This window comes from Dasypus novemcinctus, chromosome 22 (assembly GCF_030445035.2).
Source record: "Dasypus novemcinctus isolate mDasNov1 chromosome 22, mDasNov1.1.hap2, whole genome shotgun sequence".
NCBI classification, from domain to species: Eukaryota; Metazoa; Chordata; class Mammalia; order Cingulata; family Dasypodidae; genus Dasypus; species Dasypus novemcinctus.
The window spans coordinates 35,055,417-35,073,208 of record NC_080694.1 but is presented as its reverse complement, the minus strand read 5'-3'; the positions used below and the strand labels follow the sequence as shown (position 1 = coordinate 35,073,208).

The 17,792-nt window shown below is 44.2% G+C and overlaps 2 long non-coding RNA genes across 5 annotated transcripts; both read left to right on the top strand.

Moving 5' to 3' along the window:
* Window positions 1-453: 453 nt before the first annotated feature.
* LOC111760362 (uncharacterized) lies at window positions 454-7,368 on the top strand. Of its 4 annotated transcripts, XR_009182719.2 has the most exons (6): window positions 454-826; window positions 1,894-2,156; window positions 5,050-5,112; window positions 5,202-5,342; window positions 5,984-6,166; window positions 7,173-7,368. It is a non-coding gene; the product is annotated as an uncharacterized lncRNA (long non-coding RNA). The 4 variants fall into 4 exon arrangements; XR_009182718.2 differs by lacking the exon at window positions 7,173-7,368 and having other exon boundaries at window positions 5,984-6,700; XR_009182720.2 differs by lacking the exons at window positions 1,894-2,156; window positions 7,173-7,368 and having other exon boundaries at window positions 463-826; window positions 5,984-6,700.
* A 3,324-nt stretch (window positions 7,369-10,692) lies between these two features.
* Window positions 10,693-17,491, top strand: LOC139437295 (uncharacterized). The gene is made up of 3 exons (XR_011647029.1): window positions 10,693-10,765; window positions 15,609-15,706; window positions 17,412-17,491. It is a non-coding gene; the product is annotated as an uncharacterized lncRNA (long non-coding RNA).
* The last annotated feature ends 301 nt before the right edge of the window (window positions 17,492-17,792 follow it).

The following is a 17,792-nucleotide window of genomic DNA, read 5'->3' as shown; positions in this document are numbered from 1 at the left end:
TTTTGTTGATAGTGGCCATTTTAGTAGGTATGAAACTGTATCTCATAGTAGCTTTGATTTGCATTTCCCTAATAGCTAGTGATGCTGAGTAATTTTTCATGTGTTTTTTTCACCATTTGTATTTCTTCTTTAGAAAAATGTCTGTTTAGGTCTTTTGCCCATTTTTTAATTGGGTGATGTCTTTTTATTACTGAGTTGTAGAATCTATTTATATATCATGGGTATTAGACCCTTGTCAGATGTTTGATTTCAAAATATTGAGTAGGAGGACCCAGTAATGGGGTGCAGGACAGTTTCCAAGGGCCTTGGAGAAGGTGGCAGTAATGACACCTGCTTGTCTTATTATTTTACCTTTTCATGCACTTTCCTGGTCTGGTCAGCAGATGGTGCTCTTTGGAAGACCTCTCAGCTCAGACCCCAGGCGCTAGGGGGGAACGCATTCAGAGTAACTTGTCAGGCAACTGGGTGGTACTGAAGCAGTGTCCTCAGGGCTGGACAAGCCTCACAAACAAACTTCTTCAGAGGCTGTTCTCCACCCTTGGCTGGCTATACCCTCCTTCCCTCTGCCTCTTCAGCAACCAAACCAGGGCAGTAGGGTGGGTCTTTGAGAAGGCAAATTATCTTTAGCTCCCCAGGGCTCTCAGGGCAAACGATGTCATGGCCCCATGGCCTGGAAGGGTGGGACCCCTGCAATGCAGCGGAACAAGTTTCCTGGCCAGAATCTGAATTTCTGTAGGCGGTGTCCCCTCCCTCTCCCTTTCCTTGGGGAAGAGGACTCTGCCTGCTGCTGCTTTTGCAGCTTTACCCACGGGGATTTTTCAGCCAGGTAAGACTCCTTTCCTTAGCCCCTCTCTCTTCAGTGTTGCCTTCCCCTGGTATCCGAAGCCCCAGAGCAGTCCCCCAGACAGTCTTTCCTGGACCTCCAGCTATTTTTTCTGGGAGAGAAGTGGTTCCTCCACCTCTCTAATCCTCCATCTTCCCAGAAGTCCTCTGCTGATATATATTATTAAGGGGAAAATGTGTTTAGGTCAGTTATGACCCCCACGTACTTCTGGTTTTATTATTTTATTATCTCTTCCTGATTCCACCATTATATCCCTGATATTCTTCATCATTGTAATAGTCTTCAGCCTTAAAGAATGACTAAGCGCATAAATATCAGAAATAACCCCAGGGACTCTACCTTGGAAGAGGGAAAGTCACTATTGATGAGACTCTCCTGTCCTCGACATTTCAGCATTAATGTCTTTGCAGCCGGAAAGTCCTCACAGCATTTTCTTTAAATGACAAAATGCAAAGAAGGGTTAAAACAAACAAAGCAAAGCAAAATTTTAAAATAAGAAGGCATGGCCTGTTTGAAAAAGAGTACATGGCTACATGGCGACCACAGGCTGAGATGAAGAGGCAGCGTAACTTAGGAAAAGGGAAAACGAGCCCAAGACCTGGCAGAAAAACATTCCCCGTGAAACACACGACCATGGAACTCTGCCTGGGAACCCCCTGAGGGAAAGACCACCGCCAAGAAGGCTGCCGGCGGGACCCCACGAGAATCGCATTTGGAGTGAGATTGGAATAGGATCTCTCTGGGGTCAAGGGAAGCCCCAGATACCCTCAAGGCGGCTCCGCGTTGGCCCCTTGGGGGGTGACCAGTCAGAACAGCAAATAGCGGGGCCCCTCCCCCAACATTAGGAAAGGGAGGAGCAAATAATGGCTCAGTACAGGCAGCCCCACGATCCCCAAACACTGCCTAGAGGAGATCACCTGCTATCTCAGTTGAGTAATCGTGTTCTCTTCTCCCATTTCTCGATAAACGCTGTTCTTTTCTCCCAATTCTCAATGGATTCTTTTTACTGGCCTAACTAAATGGGCATGTCCTTAAATTCTTTCATGTAGCATAGCCAAGAACCTAGAGGAATCCATCATCCCCCAATTTCAACAAGAACTCTCCAGGTTAAGGTGAAACGGAGATGGTGTGGTGAGGAAGGCTTACCAGGAAGCTGAAAACACTACAGCAAAAGTAAAACCTACTCCTGAAGTAGGAGGAAGCTACTGAAAATGAAATTGGTGATGTGGTGGGCAAACCGAGCTGTTTGTTTCGAATGCAGAGGAAAAAGTCCGAGAGAAACATCTGAGAAATGAGATGTACTTGGAGAAAGGTGAATGTAAATCCAGTGCATGCATTCCTGAGGGGGAAAAAACAGAAGAAATGAAACAGGATAAAGAGTGAAATACTCCCAATTTGAAGAAACCATGTAGGTCCAGTAAGAATTAATAGGAACCACTCTTTAGTAGGGGAGATCAAACCTAGTCATGTCCTGGAAAATATTTTAAGCAACAAAAATAAATAGAGTCCTGTAGTCTTTCTGGCAAGAAAATAAAAACTATTAAATGTAATATAAAAATTTTAAAAATCAGGCTAGAGTAGAATCTAGGACTACTAAGTACTAAAAAATGTCCTTGAGTTGAGAGAGAAGGTCTATATTTTACTGTTTTGTTGTTGTTGTTCATTGATTTCAGATAAATGTTCTTTATCATATTATATAAGTGCTATTTTATTCCTAAACATTTACTAACATACTTTTTTTAAGATTTATTATTTTATTTCTTTCTCCCCCCCCTTCTTGCCACTTGCTTGCTGTCTGCTCTGTGTCCACTCGCTGTGTGTTCTTCTGTGTCTGCTTGTCTCCCTTTGTTGCATCGTCTTGCTGCGCCAGCTCTCCGTGGGCATGGACCTTCAGCTGAGATGGCTCTCTTATCTGTTTACTCACTGTTTCTGCTTGTTGTTCGCACTCATTGTCTGCTCATTGTTTGTTTGTTCATTTTCTTTGAGAGGCACCAGGCACTAAACCCGAGACCTCCCATGTGGAAGGTGAGCACTAAACTGCTAGAGCCACACCCACCCCCTGCTCGTTTGGTTTTTTGCTCATTGTCAGCTCATTGCTTCCTCGTTGTTTTTGCTTGATGTCTGCTCATTGTTTGTCTTCTTTAGGAGTCATTGGGAACCGAAACCAGGACCTCCCATGTGGGAGGCGGGTGCTCAACTCCTTGAGCCACATGCCGTCCCCCAATATCTACTTTTTTATACAAAGCAAAAACATTCACAGAATCCCTCTGACAGACTCCTGTTGCTGTCGCAGTGGCTAGGGCTGTATCACAGGCCACTCCTACATACAAGGAAAACCAGAATTTCCTTTTTAGTTTGCAGAGTGGAAGGCAGGCAGTGGAGAAAGGGATTGGCAGTGAGTGTTGAGTTAGCTAACTAGTAAGGACTGATCTACTCAGAATTTGCAAAGTTAGACAAATGGCAAATGGGGGGGAGGAGGAATTACTGATTCTGAATATATGGGCAAAAGAGATGTATCCTTCCTTTATTTAAAAAAAGAGTTATGACAAATCAATAAGAAAAAAATGGAAAAGTATAATAGAAAAATTCTAAGGATGCTAAAAGACAACGTACTTGGAACAGAAAAAAACAAATAGCCACTAAACCCTTTTTGGGGCCACTTACCACCCTCCTCCTTATCCTTTTAGTATGACCATGTATCTTAAACATTCTAAGTTAATTTCTTCCAAAATCATCAAATTCCAGAACAGGGTATCAGTCATGTGGGGGTTTCGTCCAGTTCCAACCATGGTTCCAGACCAGCCTTCTCTCAACCTCAGTAGAATCGCCAGAGAGTTTTAGAACCTGTCAGGCAGAGAATAGTCCTGACCCTAACCAGCAAGAAGCAGCTACAGAAGAATGACCATCACCCTTCAGCTCCCCTTAAAAATAAGGGTGTAAACTCTCTGAGGGGAGAGTTGAGCCAGGTTAGCATAGGGTCGGGAAGGCAGCTGGTCAGAGTAAAGCCATAACAGCTGGGACCCCTGGTCAGAACATAGCCATGAGACCCTGCCTAGAAACCTCCTGGGAGGAAGCAGCTACTTGAGAACAAAGCCATAACTGTTATAACCAAAATCCCACCAGAGACCCTGGTCACAAGGTCCCATTTGAAAGTCCTGGGGTCAAAAGAAGTCCTAGATAACTCCAATCACAAAGACCTCCCCATTGGTTCCCAGAAAGCTGGCAGGTGAAGGCAGAAAGGCAACCAATCAGGACAGCAAATAGCTTAGATCCCTCCTTGATATGGTGAAGGGGTTGGAGGAAAGTCCTTACAAAGACCTACCCAGGGGTCCCACGTGCACATCTCACGCTTTAGCATGGCCTGCACCCATGCCTCAGGTGTGTACTATCTCTTTTCTTGTTTCTTAATAAACTCTTTACTCTCTTGCCTAAACAAATGCTTAAGAATTAAAAATAAGAATACCTGTACAGGAGAACTCACCAACTCAACAAACTTAAGCCTGAAGAAATTTGCTCTGAAATATACTGTCCTTGTTGTTTTGTTAATGGGAGATTTGAAAAAAATGAGGAAGGAGATACTTGTTCTATTTTTTAAAGGATTTGCAGATTTTCGTTATTCTATATCAAATTCTTCTAATTTTCTTTTCATCTTTTTTTATTAAATATGCTTTGCACACAATATTAAATATGAATACAACACATAGCAATTAGAATTTCAGAAAAGGCATTGATCCTGTCGAGTTAGTTTTCTTCTCCTTATTTAGACAGATTTTTGTGGGGATGCAGGGAAGGAGGCTCATTAGTAGTTTAGGATTCATAATGAATGTAATTAGCAAAAAAACACAGGGTCTCTGCAACAGTCCAGTTGAGAAAGCAAGACGCAAACATTAAAAAGGAGTCCTGGAGGTGATAACGCAACTCTGTGATGAACATGAGAGCCACTGAGTGCACTTTGAATGTATTGTACAAGGCATGAGACTGTGTAACACAGGGGATCCAATGGTGAAAGAGGGACTGTGGATAACAGAACAAATATGAGAACATTCTCTTATGAACTATAATAAATATATAATACTAATACAGTTGTTAATAATCAAGTGGGTTGGGGGAAAAATATACCCAAATGTAAGATATGGGCTATAGTTAGTAGTAATATTAAGTAATAGTAAGATGCTCTTTCATAGTGTTTAACAAATGTTTCACAGCAATGCAAGGTGTTGGTGGTGGCATGCTGTATGGGACCCTTGTATGATGAGATGCATTGTTGTGTAAGTTCACAACTTCTATTATGCACTTATTGTTCATGTATGTTCATGTATGAATGATACACGTCAATAAAATTTTCTGTTATAAAAAGGAGACCCTAACAAAGGCCACACATTCTGAAAGGCCATGTTGGGAGAACTCAAGCAAGAAATGGGTTAACCTATGGTTGGGACGGCAATCTGCGGACACATCATGAATTATGGTTCCCAGGAGGAAAGCCAGAATTAGTCTGGTAAGTAATATGGAGCCCACTACCCATCAGTGAAGAGCTGGGTGCTGTGGGGTAGGGGTGGGAGGTGGCCAAAAAATATGGAGCTGGCTGTAGCAGATCCAAGTGGTTCTGGAGTGAGAGGAAGGCCAAGACAAGAAGGGGGTCCCAGTGCCCTACGTTTAAGGACGTGTATCTTAGCCTTGCGAGCCATAGGATGGATAGGAGTGAATGCGCCCATTGCCGTGGGCAGCCACCTTCTAATGATGTCCACTAAGGGCATCTACCTTGGGAGGTGGGAAGGGGTGGGCCCAGCTTAATCATAGTATCACAGGCGCCCAATGTCCTCACCCGACAAAACTCCACACCTGCCAGGGCTTTGAGAAGTCCAGGAAATGTGGGGCTGTACCTGCCTGGGGAATGAGTCAGATCCATATGGGTGTAATCCTTTGGAGCCTGTTAATCAGGGGTACTCTGCTTGTGTAGACTTATCAGCCTGGCACCCCTGAACCGGAATCTCCTAGTCTGAGGGGAATGCTCCGCTCTTTTCATGTGGCTTACTCTTAAATTGTGGGCTTCAGATTCCTTCCCTCTGAACCTCTTTGTTGCTATTTGGGTCAGTCTGAAGAGTGGAGTAACTTGATTTCCCTCTGGTTTCTCCTCAGAGGGTGACCTCACCTGGACCCTTCTAATTTCCAGTACCCAGGTACACATACAGGACCTCCCTGGAGTCCATCCAACCTTTGAATACATTTTGACCCAGTATGACCAACGGGAACACAGAGTTTCTTTCCTGAAGTCCCCAAGGGTGCTGCGGTGGTCAGGATTCCTTTCAAGCTGGCAGCCAGGTTGGCCTCACTGTGTACCTGCCAATGGCTTCCCGTTCACCTGCACACACTGCCCGGCCCCTTGGGTACTCTGCCTCCAGCAGGGAAAACACACTTGAACTTTGTGGCTTTGGTGGGAGAGCAAGAGGTCTCCTAGCCACATCCCTGACATCTAGGCTGAGATGCTCCATGTTGGAGGACTCACCTGCCTTGGCAGAGGACTGGTGACCTCCTCGGGTAAGGCCTGGAGAGATTTAAGTCTGGTAGAGCCACATGCTGGGCTGCCGCTTCACCAGGTACTGAGTTGGGATGAGTGGCGACCAAGGAGAGAACTGAAGCTGGGCTGTGCAGTTATCTGTGAGGTTTGAGGACATGCAGTCATCTCTCCACCTTTCTAATCTCAAGTGGGTGACCGGGTGAAATAAAAATGTGTACATTGACATCTACTGCATACCAAGCACATGGTGCATTGTTAAGTTATTTCCATTTTGTCATATAAAAATGATAACACCTACACCTACTTGAAGGTTGCTTTCCTGATTTATAGCATATATATGTATATATTTATGCATGTGCATGTGTGTGCATATAGATATGTATATTTATGCACATATTTATAAACCAATAGGTTAATTTTTTGTTGCCTTTGTCTCTTTTTTTCAATCGTGACATAATCTTATATTACAAAGAGCCCCAGAGCCTCTTTCCCCCTCCAGACCTTCATTTATACACAGCCCATCCTGACATAATTTCTACCTCATCCTTTTCTCCAACACCAAATAAGAAAGAAATCTACTGAGACGCTTTCGTTGGCCTCTCAAATCTGACTCTGTAGACTTGCTTGGGTTGATAACTTCCAATGTGTAGGGAGCCACCCGCTGTGAGACCTATTTACAACCTCCCACAACATGGCGGATCTCACAACATGGCGGATCTCACGACATGGCGGAGTTCACAAATCTGCCCTGTCATTTCCTTATTCTTCTCCTCCCTGCTTCTTTGTTCTCCCCCTCCCGCCTCTACTCAGGTGACCACAGCAATACGCATGCGCAAGGTGCGAAACTCCGCAGACCCAGTGTGAACTGTTGGCCAATTCTCTCCTTGGACCCAAGGAGGGAATTGCCACCCAAGACCAGCCACCCAAGACCAGCCTATCACCTATGTACATGTTCCCTTCCCTCTCTATAGATCCCCGTGTTTTACCCCCAATAAAAGAGACTTGATCAGAATCCTGTCTTGTCTCCATTCTTCTCTCGACTCCTGCCCCACCCTGCTTCTTCCCACAGGTCCCTGGACTCGCCCCCGCCGGACTGGAGCACCAATGGTGTCCACACTTTCAGGAAGACTTGGAGTCCTTCTGAGACCTTCTCCAGCCTGATCTTTTCAAGGCAAATAGGGTCATATGGCATTTTTTGCTCCATCCCTCACCACCACCACCAGAGTTCTTGCTGGAGACGATGTTGTCTCCAGGGTTTAGGGGTTTCCATTATGCCATTTCTTCCAACAAGGCTAACTGGTTCATTTCAAGCATCAAATTGGTTTTATTCACTACAAAGATGATTTGTCTATGACCACAGACAAGATGTTATAGGTGTGCTTTCTAATGAAACTCAAAATATATAACACCCAATTTATATGACCCTCCCCACCATGGGCCAATTTCTAGTTTCATAAAATATTCCTAACATAGAAGCCCATTTGTTAGTAGTTTTAAGGCCATCAGAGGGACCAAGTGTGAGAAGGATCTTGTTTATTGAGTCCAGTGGTTTTCAACTCGGGTTCTTGGGAGCCCTGGGGCCCTCTGCAGATATGCCCTAGAGGCCACCATTTTGAGTCCCCAACCCTTGCTTCCAACCAAACCTATTCTCTGTACTGGTCTTCCATGTAAGATTTTATTTGGAGAAAGGATTCCATGACTAAAATATTCTCAAAAACCGTCAACCTAGTCTAACACCCTTTGATATACAGTTGAGGAAACTGAAGAAACAAGAAATAAAGAGATTTGCTCAGAAATCAGGAGAATCCACCTCTCCTAATCCCAGCGCCCTGTTTGTATTTAAATGCTGCCTTCCTGTGGGGGTTGAATGAAGCAGGAAGGGAAGAAAAAAATTAGGCAGATGTGTATTTCTAAAACACCGATAACTAGTTGGAGATAAATCAGAATGGAAGATAGAGGATCTCTAACAATACAATTCAATATAACTAGCATATTAATTTGTCAATGGCAGTGCAAAGGCCTGAAAAGCCCAAAGGAATTTTTTTAAAGGAACGCATTTAAAGTTCTTAAGTATATACAACAAAGTACAAAGGTCCTTATGATACGTGTTTTAATTAATTGATGAGAACACTCTAGAATTTAGATCAACCATTTGTAAGGAGGAATTTCAAAGACACTTGAAGTAATTGCTTTCTCTTAAGAACTTTAACCATGTCTGCCTATCTTTGCATTTATATACCCAATTTACATTTACATTTTTTTTCATGGTATAAAATTATTTTAATGTATTGTTGGGTTTGTTTTTTTTTTAAATTAAATTGTCTTTTTCTTGAAAGATACACAGAACACAAAAAGATGTTACATTAAAAAATATAAGTGGTTCCACATACCTCCCCCCATCCCCCCACTCCTCCCACATCAACAACCTCTTTCATCATTGTGGTACATTCATTGCATTTGGTGAATACATTTTGGAGTACTGCTGTACCACATGAGTTATAGATTACATTGCAATTTAAACTCTCCCCCAGTACATTCAGTGGGTTATGGCAGGACATATAATATTACATTTACATTTAATGATTTGAAAAGTTAATGTCAAACTAGCTCCTGGCCAAATGATCAACAATTCAGAATTAGTGGAAGTTCTACTCCATGTGTACCTACCATGACTGGGGTGGGGGGTGGGGTGGAAACAGCACATATTGCTTTATGGGGAGGAGCTTATCTATATAAACAATTTGGATCCACCAAAATCAGCCCTTCAGCATCAATATGGCCACCCAATTTCACGTGATCCAGTGAAAGAAATACTATACTGACAAATAGAAGAGATTGGCCCCTGCGATAGTGCAAAACTGTAATAACCCCAGAAAAGTATGTTCTCAAAACTAATCCATTCCTGTGGGTATAAACCTATTGTAAGTAGGACCTTTTGATTAGGTTTCTTCAGTTAAGGCATGGCCCAGGGTGGGTCTTAACTCTCTTTACTGGAGTCCTTTATAAGAGAAGGAAATTCAGACAAAGAGAGAAAACCACAGACACAAGACGTTGGAAGCTATGAAACACTCAAGAGAAGGAAGAGGCCAGCAGACACCACACGTGCCTTGCCTTGTGACAGAGGAGTCAAGGATCACCGGCAGCTGGTCTTGGGGAAGAAGGTATCGTCTTGACGATGCCCTGATTTGAACTTCTCCAAAGTCTCAGAACTGTAAGCGTGCAAGCTAATAAATTCCCATCGTAAAAGCCAGCTCATTTCTGGTACATTGCTTTTGGCAACCTAGCAGACTAGAATAGCACTCTTGCCTCACTATCCTCTGGAATGAGCCCACTACCATGAGTCCCAGAACTCCGAAGAATCTTGTTGACCCAACATGCAGGGAGGCCTGGTAGTGGGTTGGAGGCTGTCCCAAAGGGAAGAAATGAGGATTGAGACCACCAACCCTCAACCCAGGCTCAGGATGCCCTGCCCCAAGAGCACTTCCCTTCCCAGATACCAAAGACAGGGCTGGAGGCAGGTTCCTGCTTGCCTGGGCTGAAGGGTGGGACTGACTCCATGAAACAAGTTAAGACAGCAAAAGAAACAGATGTAGAAAAATTCTACATATTCGCAAATTTTCAGGACTATACCTCCATGCAGATTGTCAAACTTAGAATCGAAAATCAAAAGAGAAAGAACTGCCATGGCTGTCAAATCTGAAATTTGAATATCTTAGATATGAACAACTTGCTATGTCCTATTTCATGTATCTCTGTGATGTTTCTAAAAAATCCTCTGGGCAATTTTCTAACAGTGCAGAAGGCACCAACTGGCCCTTTGGAATTTTCTGTCATGGCAGGAATTGTCTTGAGCATGTCTTTTAAGTTGGGCACAGCAGGGTATCTATTTATGAGGTTCTGTTTCTACACTTGCAGTGACATTAAAGACCATGGCATTGGATCTTGACAGAGCAGCCCCCCGCTCCCCAAACCTGGAGGAAAGGCACATAAATCTATGACACCATATGTAAAGCTATTCTGCCCTTTGGTGCCCAGTGCCCAAGGCTGATGGGTGCTGATGTGAAAATGCATGAAGGGGAATCAGCTATGCTCTTGGCCACATGGCAAAGAGGGTGCCATAAACCCTTGGTGCCTACACCCCGGATTTTCACACCCATGAGGGAGGACCTCCCATCCCTACGGAACTATGAAGAGCAGCAGGTCCCAGAAGCTAATTCCTGCTGCTCAAGCGCAGCCTAGAGGCTGGGGCCAGGGCCCTGGGGGTCTGAATTCTTCCAATATCCAGTGCGCAAAGTGATCCTCATGAGAGCAAACATTGGCTCTTGTGTCATCCCTCTTGAGCGACAGGGCCAAGAGCACGCCAAGCACAACCACTGCTGAATCCACGGGCATCAGCCATCAGGGTAGGTTTCTTTTTTCCTGATATATAGTTTTTCCTTTGTGTCCCTCTCATACCCCCGGAGACTCACCAGAAGGTTTCTATTTGCTGCCCTGAGGTCCGGCCCCAGTCCTCGCCAACCAAGGAGTAGTCTGGAAACATGCTCCTAAGTGACTCCAGTCTCCAGCCAGGGTAAAGAAAACTAACAGTGGCCCTCTTTGGCCAGCTCAGAGCCCAGCTCTGCCTTCGCAGGGCCAGCTTAAATCAAAGTCACCCTGAGACAGGACATCCAAAACCAGTGCCTGAGGAGGGCTGGGTCATCTCTGCAAAGACGATTGTCTAAATCCCATTCAGTACCAGCAGCGGACACGGTCAATCAGTGCCTACCCAGAAAATCCGGGGCACGTCTAAGATGTTTCCTTGAGAAAGAACCCTCATTCCAATGCTGCTTCTCCAGAGCTTCTCCCTGTGTGTCAGAACCAGAAACCTCGATTCTTCATCTCCTTCAGGTCCTTGATCAAAAATCCCCTCCTGGCAAGACCTGTCCTAAACAGCTCCTGTTTAAAGAGCACACACTCACTCAACACCGCCGCCCCAATCTCGCTCAGCCCTTTTCCTTGTCCACTGGCACTTACCTTAAAAACGCACGGACTTAACCCATCCATTGTTTATTGTCTGTCTCACCACTGCTAAAATAAGGTGACCAGGAATGTAAGCTTTTTTTTTTCTCTCACTAAACATATCTCTTTATCATGCCCTCCAAAGGAATTTAGGTCCTGATCCCCAGGTCCTGTGAGTAGATAACCTTCCTTACATGGAAAAAGGGACTTGGCAGATGTGATTAAGTTAGGGGTCTTGAGATGACCCTGGATTTTCCAAGTGCAATCACTTTGGAAGAGGGAGGCAGAAGGAGGGTAGACACGCACCTGGTCATGTGAACACTGAGCTAAGAGAGATTTGAAGAGGCTGGCCTTCGAGACTGGAGGCAGGTGTCCGTGAACCAAGGAACGCCGGCAGCCACCAAGAACTGGGAAGGGGCAAGGGACAGGGTTTCCCTTAGAACCTTCGTTGAGGACGCGGCTCTGCTGACACCTTGAGTTTGGCTCAGGAATAGTTATTTTTGACTCGTAGCCTCCAGAACTGTAAAAGAACAAATGTTTGGTTGTTCTTAGCCACCACGTGTGTGGTCATTTGTTACAAAAGCTGCAGGGAACTGAAATAATATCCCAAGGATCTAGAATAGAAGTGGATCAGTGAAAATTTCTGCAATGAATTTCAGAGACGGGGAAAAAAAATGAAATTAGACTTGTAGCTTTTTAAAAAATAAGTTAAGGCAACCTCCCACTAGATAGTTTTTTAAAAAATACAAATCCCCAAACATTTTCACAATCACATACTCAGATTACCTTATTTAAATGAATATTTTACTCAGTCAGAAACCATGGCATATGGACTCCACTCAGGAAGCAAAGTAAAAGAGGATACGGGAGGTGAGGAGGATCAGCTAGAGGGAAATCTAGAAGAGGAATTGCTTCTTTATTAACTGTGAGTCTAAGACTGCACTGTTAGGGCTAATCCTAATTTTTAAGAGCAGAGTTCTCTTCTTGGCTATTGATGACTTGCCTCAAGTTCCTCAATTGCCCCTGAATCAACCTTGCTATAAAAGCAGGCATTATTATCTGGTCTAGAAAGTGAACCCTCTGGGGGCAGGGCATGTTGCAAAACCATTGGGATCCAAATCTCCTGAAAGCTCCAGGGGGCCTTAGACGAGTGTCGCTGGTCAATAAACTTCCCTAGATGTGACACGGCCCACTGGAGGAAGAGCGATATGCTTCCAAAGCTTGGCTATCGCAAGAAATTCTCCCAATTCTGCCTTGATGAATAATGGTTGTATCCTAAAAGGTAAGCCAATGCTGGCTTCAATTTCCAAACTTTCCTTGGAGGTCCCGTGCGTGCACACCTTTTCCCTAATTTAACTGTTCCATGTAAAGAGTGGGGGGAAGCCAAGACAGAGGGGGATGAGCCCAGATTTTAGAAGCAGGGACTTGCTCTAACTCTATCCTTAAAGCAGCTGGATGTCCCTGAGCAAGTCACACAACCTCTTTGTTCGCTTATCTCTTGGAGCTAATCAGACACAATGTGGTGCAATGGAGTCAGACCACCCCGGAGCCCCGGCTCAGGGCCTGCCTCCTGCTAGAGCAAGTTCTTTATCTGTACCCTGGAAAGGAAAAGCCTTCCTCGAGCAGCACAATGCCTAGAGCATAGTTAGCCCATGGCTGCCTGTGACTCCTTCCCCCACTTCTCCCTTCTCCCCTCGCTGATAGGGTGTTAATGTCCTTTGGTTTCTACTTCTGCTTAGTGCCTTTGAGGAGGCCCCTCACGGGAACTCTGTAGAAGGTGCAGAAGGAAGGGGGAAAGCCACGTGTGCAAGGCCTCCACCAGAGCCCTCCCTTGCACTCTTACCAAAGAGTTAGATTTGAGAGAAATATCCCCGTGGGTCTATTAATATTAAGAGCTAATGAACTCCTTCACCACCCCAGACTGTGCCAGCAGCTGTGCATGTCGAAACCCCATAACAACCCAGTGATGTAGATGCTTTATCCTCTTCTGTAGATTAAGAAACTGAAGCCCAAAGTGGTTAAATAAAACTTAGGTTATGGAGGCAGGGTTTTGACCAAGGTGTGTTTGACTCCAAAGTCCACGTTCCCTCTACAGCTCTGCCAGGTCCGCAGTAAAAGCCTCCTCCCAACAGTTGTGCCTTCTACTGCCAAGGATCCAGAACGATTTTGTGGCCACGTCTTTACAAAAACTTTTCATTGTGGTAACATACATACAACATAAAATTTCCCATTTAACCACTTTCAAGTATAATACTCACTGGTGGCAATTACGCTCATGAAGTCATGCTACCATCGCCACCAACGTTACCAAAATTTTCCAATACCCCACACAGAAACTGTACCCATGAAGCATTAATTCCCCGTTCTGGCATTTCCCCACCCCCACCGCCTTGGTACTCTGTAATCTACTTTCTGTCTCTATGAATTTGCCTAGTCTAGTTACCTCATGTCAGTGGAATTATAAAATACCTATCCTTTTGTGTTTGGCTTATTTCACTCAACGTGATTTCTTCAAGGTTCATCCATTTAGTAGTATATATCAGCATGTCTTTTCTTTTTATGACTGAATAATATTCCATTGTGTATATATTGCACATTTTGTTTGTCCACTCATCTGTTGATGGACACAAAACATTGTTGAAAGGATAAAGAACACCTAAATAAATGGAAAGGCATTCATTGTTCATGGATTAGAAGACTATGTATTTTAAGACTATGTATGTTAATACTACCCAAAGTTATTTACAGATTCAACACCATCTTAATCAAAATTCAAATAACCTTCTTCTCAGAAATGGAAAAGCAATCATCAAATTCAGATGGAAGGTCAAGAGTAACCAAAATCATCTCGAGAAAGAAAAATAAAGTTGCAGGACTCACACTCCCCAATTTCAAAACTTATTAAAAACTCACAGATCAAAGCAATGTGGTACTGATATAAGAACAGATATATAGACCAATGGAATCTAATTCAGAATTCAGAAATAAACCCTCACATCAATGCCAATTGATCTTTGACAAGGGTGCCAAGTCCATTCACTGGGGAAAAAAGAGTCTCTTTAACAAATGGTGCTGGGAGAACTGTATGTCCACATGCAAAAGGATGAAAGCAGCTTCCTACCTTACACCCTATTCAAAAATTAACTCAAAATGGATCAATGACCTAAAAATAAGACCTTAAAGTATCAAACTCCTAGAAAGACACATAAGGAGACACCTTGGCCCCATCATCTGCTGGCTGCCCAAAGATGCTCTGTGGCCTCTGGCAGGGCATGGGGTGACTAGGGGAACATGCTGGGGGGTGACCAGCCCCAACTTTAGGTCACTGTGACCATCCTTTCACCTCCCCACTGATTGGCTGGCTGCTTATCTCTCAAACACCTGAGCAGTCTGAAATAAGAGACTGTGAAGACACTGGCAGAGGCCAACCATGTACCCTTCCTTTTCCACCTGCAGAAAGACTAGAACATGAGAATGAGGCAGCTGGGATGCTGCTGCATCATAAGCCTCTCCTTCTTGCTGATCTCACTGCTCAACCCTTCCCCTGTACTTCCAACTCCCAGTAAAAGCACTGCCTGTGGACCCTAAAAGAAGTTAACAGGGAGGTGAGGATGGTCAACCACCACACCAGGGAACTGAGAGAGTCTACAGCTGCAAGCAGGAGAATCCCATCCATCAGCTACATGGGATCTAAGCCCCCTCTCGATTTAGCAGTAGAGGGGACATCACCATCCCAGGGTCCTCAGGATGGAGGAGTAAAATATGGATTAGAGTAGACTTACTGGTATTCTACTATAGAACTATTGTGACTTGAGCAATGGAAGAAATTGTATCAATGATGTGGAGAGAGTGGCCCCGGGAGTTGCTGAAGGCTGGCAGAGGGAAAAAGAGATGCAATATTGGGACATTTTTGGGACTTGGAGTTGTCCTGAATGATCTTGCAGGGACAAATGCTGGATATTATATATCCTGTCATAACCCACTGAATGGACTGGGAGAGGGCGTAAACTACAATGTAAACTATAATCCATGCTGTGTAGTAATGCTCCAAAGTGTACTCATCAAATGCAATAAATGCACCACACTAATGAAAGAAATTGTCAATGTGGGAGGAGTAGGGATTGTGGGCAGTGGAGTATATGGGAACCTCATATTTTTAATGTAACATTTTGTGTGATCTATGTATCTTTAAAAAAAAGATAAAAAAAGTAGATACAAAAACCTCTAAGATCATGTCTTTACACATAGGCTGTTTGGAATGTGGTTCAGGATTCATAGGAGATATGAAGAGGAATGTATCTGCCAAGTCATGATTCCCACAATAGCCCCAGAAGGTGGCAAGACAGGTACTGCTATTCTCGTTTCACAGATTTTGACTATAAGTCTAGACATATTAATATTCTTTTTCTTTTTTTTAAATTTCTCTCCCCTTCCCCTACCCCCCCCCCCCCCCAGTCATCTGTTCTCTGTTCCCATTTGCTGCGTGTTCTTGTTTTTGTCCACTTCTGTTGTTGTCAGTGGCACGGGAATCTGTATTTCTTTTTGTTGTGTCATCTTGTTGTGTCAGCTCTCCGTGTGTGCGGCGCCATTCCTGGGCAGGCTGCACTTTCTTTTGCTCTGGGTGGTTCTCCTTATGGGGCGTACTTCTTGTGCATGGGGCTCCCCTACGCAGGGGACACCCCTGTGTGGCACGGTACTCCTTGTGTGCATCAGCACTGCACATGGGCCAGCTCCACATGGGTCAAGGAGGCCCGGGCTTTGAACTGCGGACCTCCCATGTGGTAGATGGATGCCCATCCATTGGGCCAAGTCCACTTCCCAAGCCTAGACATATTAAGCAACTTGCTCAAGGTTCTGTGATCCCAGCCAAGGTTTAAATTCAAGTCCTGTGATTTCTAGACTCTTTCCACAATAAGACACCATAGTAACATTCAGAGGAAGTTGTGGAGTGGGAGAGTCCAGAGGAAGGGTTAGGAAGTGACTAATCTGCCATGGCAACAGTGGCTCTCCAAACATGGTGCCCAGACCAGCATCATCAGCATCCCCTGGGGACTTGTGAGAGATCCAGATTCTCTAGTTCACCCCAGATCTAGTGAATCAGAAATTCTGGGAAAAGACCCAGCATTCTGTGCTTTCACAAGCCTTCTTAGAGATTCTGACACAGTTTTAAGTTTGAAGACCACTGGATAACCTTGCACTATAGACTGTTGTGTCAAGAAGAATTTAGCTAAGGTGCATCCTTACACAGTAAAGAGTTGTGACTGCCCATTTGGTTGACCAGTTGGCCAATGAAGTGTATGTGTGTAGGGGTGAAGTGGGCAATGAAAGTTAAATCACCATAAGAACAGAGGTTTTGTCCACCAGAATTAGCATAAGACAGCAAGAGCCCAGCCTGATGGATGAGCCAAGGAAAGCCAATGTTCCCAGGGGAAGTTCAAACACAGGTTGCTCATGGACAAACACCAAGTTCAGAAGACCAGAGATGGGTCAAGGTAACAGCCTTTGGCCAAGATAGAAAACAGTGTTGACATCTAAAGGGTCATGAGCACAACTGAAGAAAGACCAGATCACCAGGTGCATAGGTGGTAAACACACGGGGCACTGTGCATCAGCTGCCTTGTGGGACTTCAGGCAGGGCAGGTGGGAGATTTGCCAAGCCCTTCCAAATGTGCGGCCACATCTTTCCCTTGATTATTTGACCCTTTGAGAAAGAACCTTGCGCCCAGGTCAACATACAGGTGGGAATGGGCTTTGCTGTCTGGAGAGTGGGGAAGGAGGTGGGGAATGCTTTAAACAGCACTCTTGACCACTGTCAGAATTCCTCCATTAGGGATGATAATCAGAAATGTTGCATTTAGCAGACATCAGCTACCAGAATAATAAAATGTAATGTTTAGATTAAAATATAAAACATAAGGATATGTATTTCTCAATATAATACAATGAAAGAGAGAGTATTTAAAAAAATACATATCTTAAGCTAAAAATACATATCTTCCCACATCTTCTGGAATAACATGAGACAGGTCTGTTTCACTGTCCATCCCACAGGTGAAGGCAAAGGAAAGGAAGTGGTGACACTGAGCAGCAGGGTGAAATGCCACCATGATGGGCTCACTGACTCCTCTGGGGATTGGGTAAGGAGGATAGCACGGGAAACAATTTTGAACCCTTGTGTTTGTTACCATTTCCTTGTCATTTCTCCCTTACAAAATATGTTGCCATGTATGCTAAGAGAATGACACATGAGAACATGATTAAGGCAAGGAACTTCATGCAGGTAAGCCTTTTCTATTTCGTTGTACAAGAAAATAAAATATTTGTGTTAAGAAATTAAATTGTTATATTTTGAAACTAAGTGTGTGTTAAATGGCATTTATTAAAATGCTTATCATTCAAGAAATGTTCCAATGAAATGAAATTAGTCTCCTA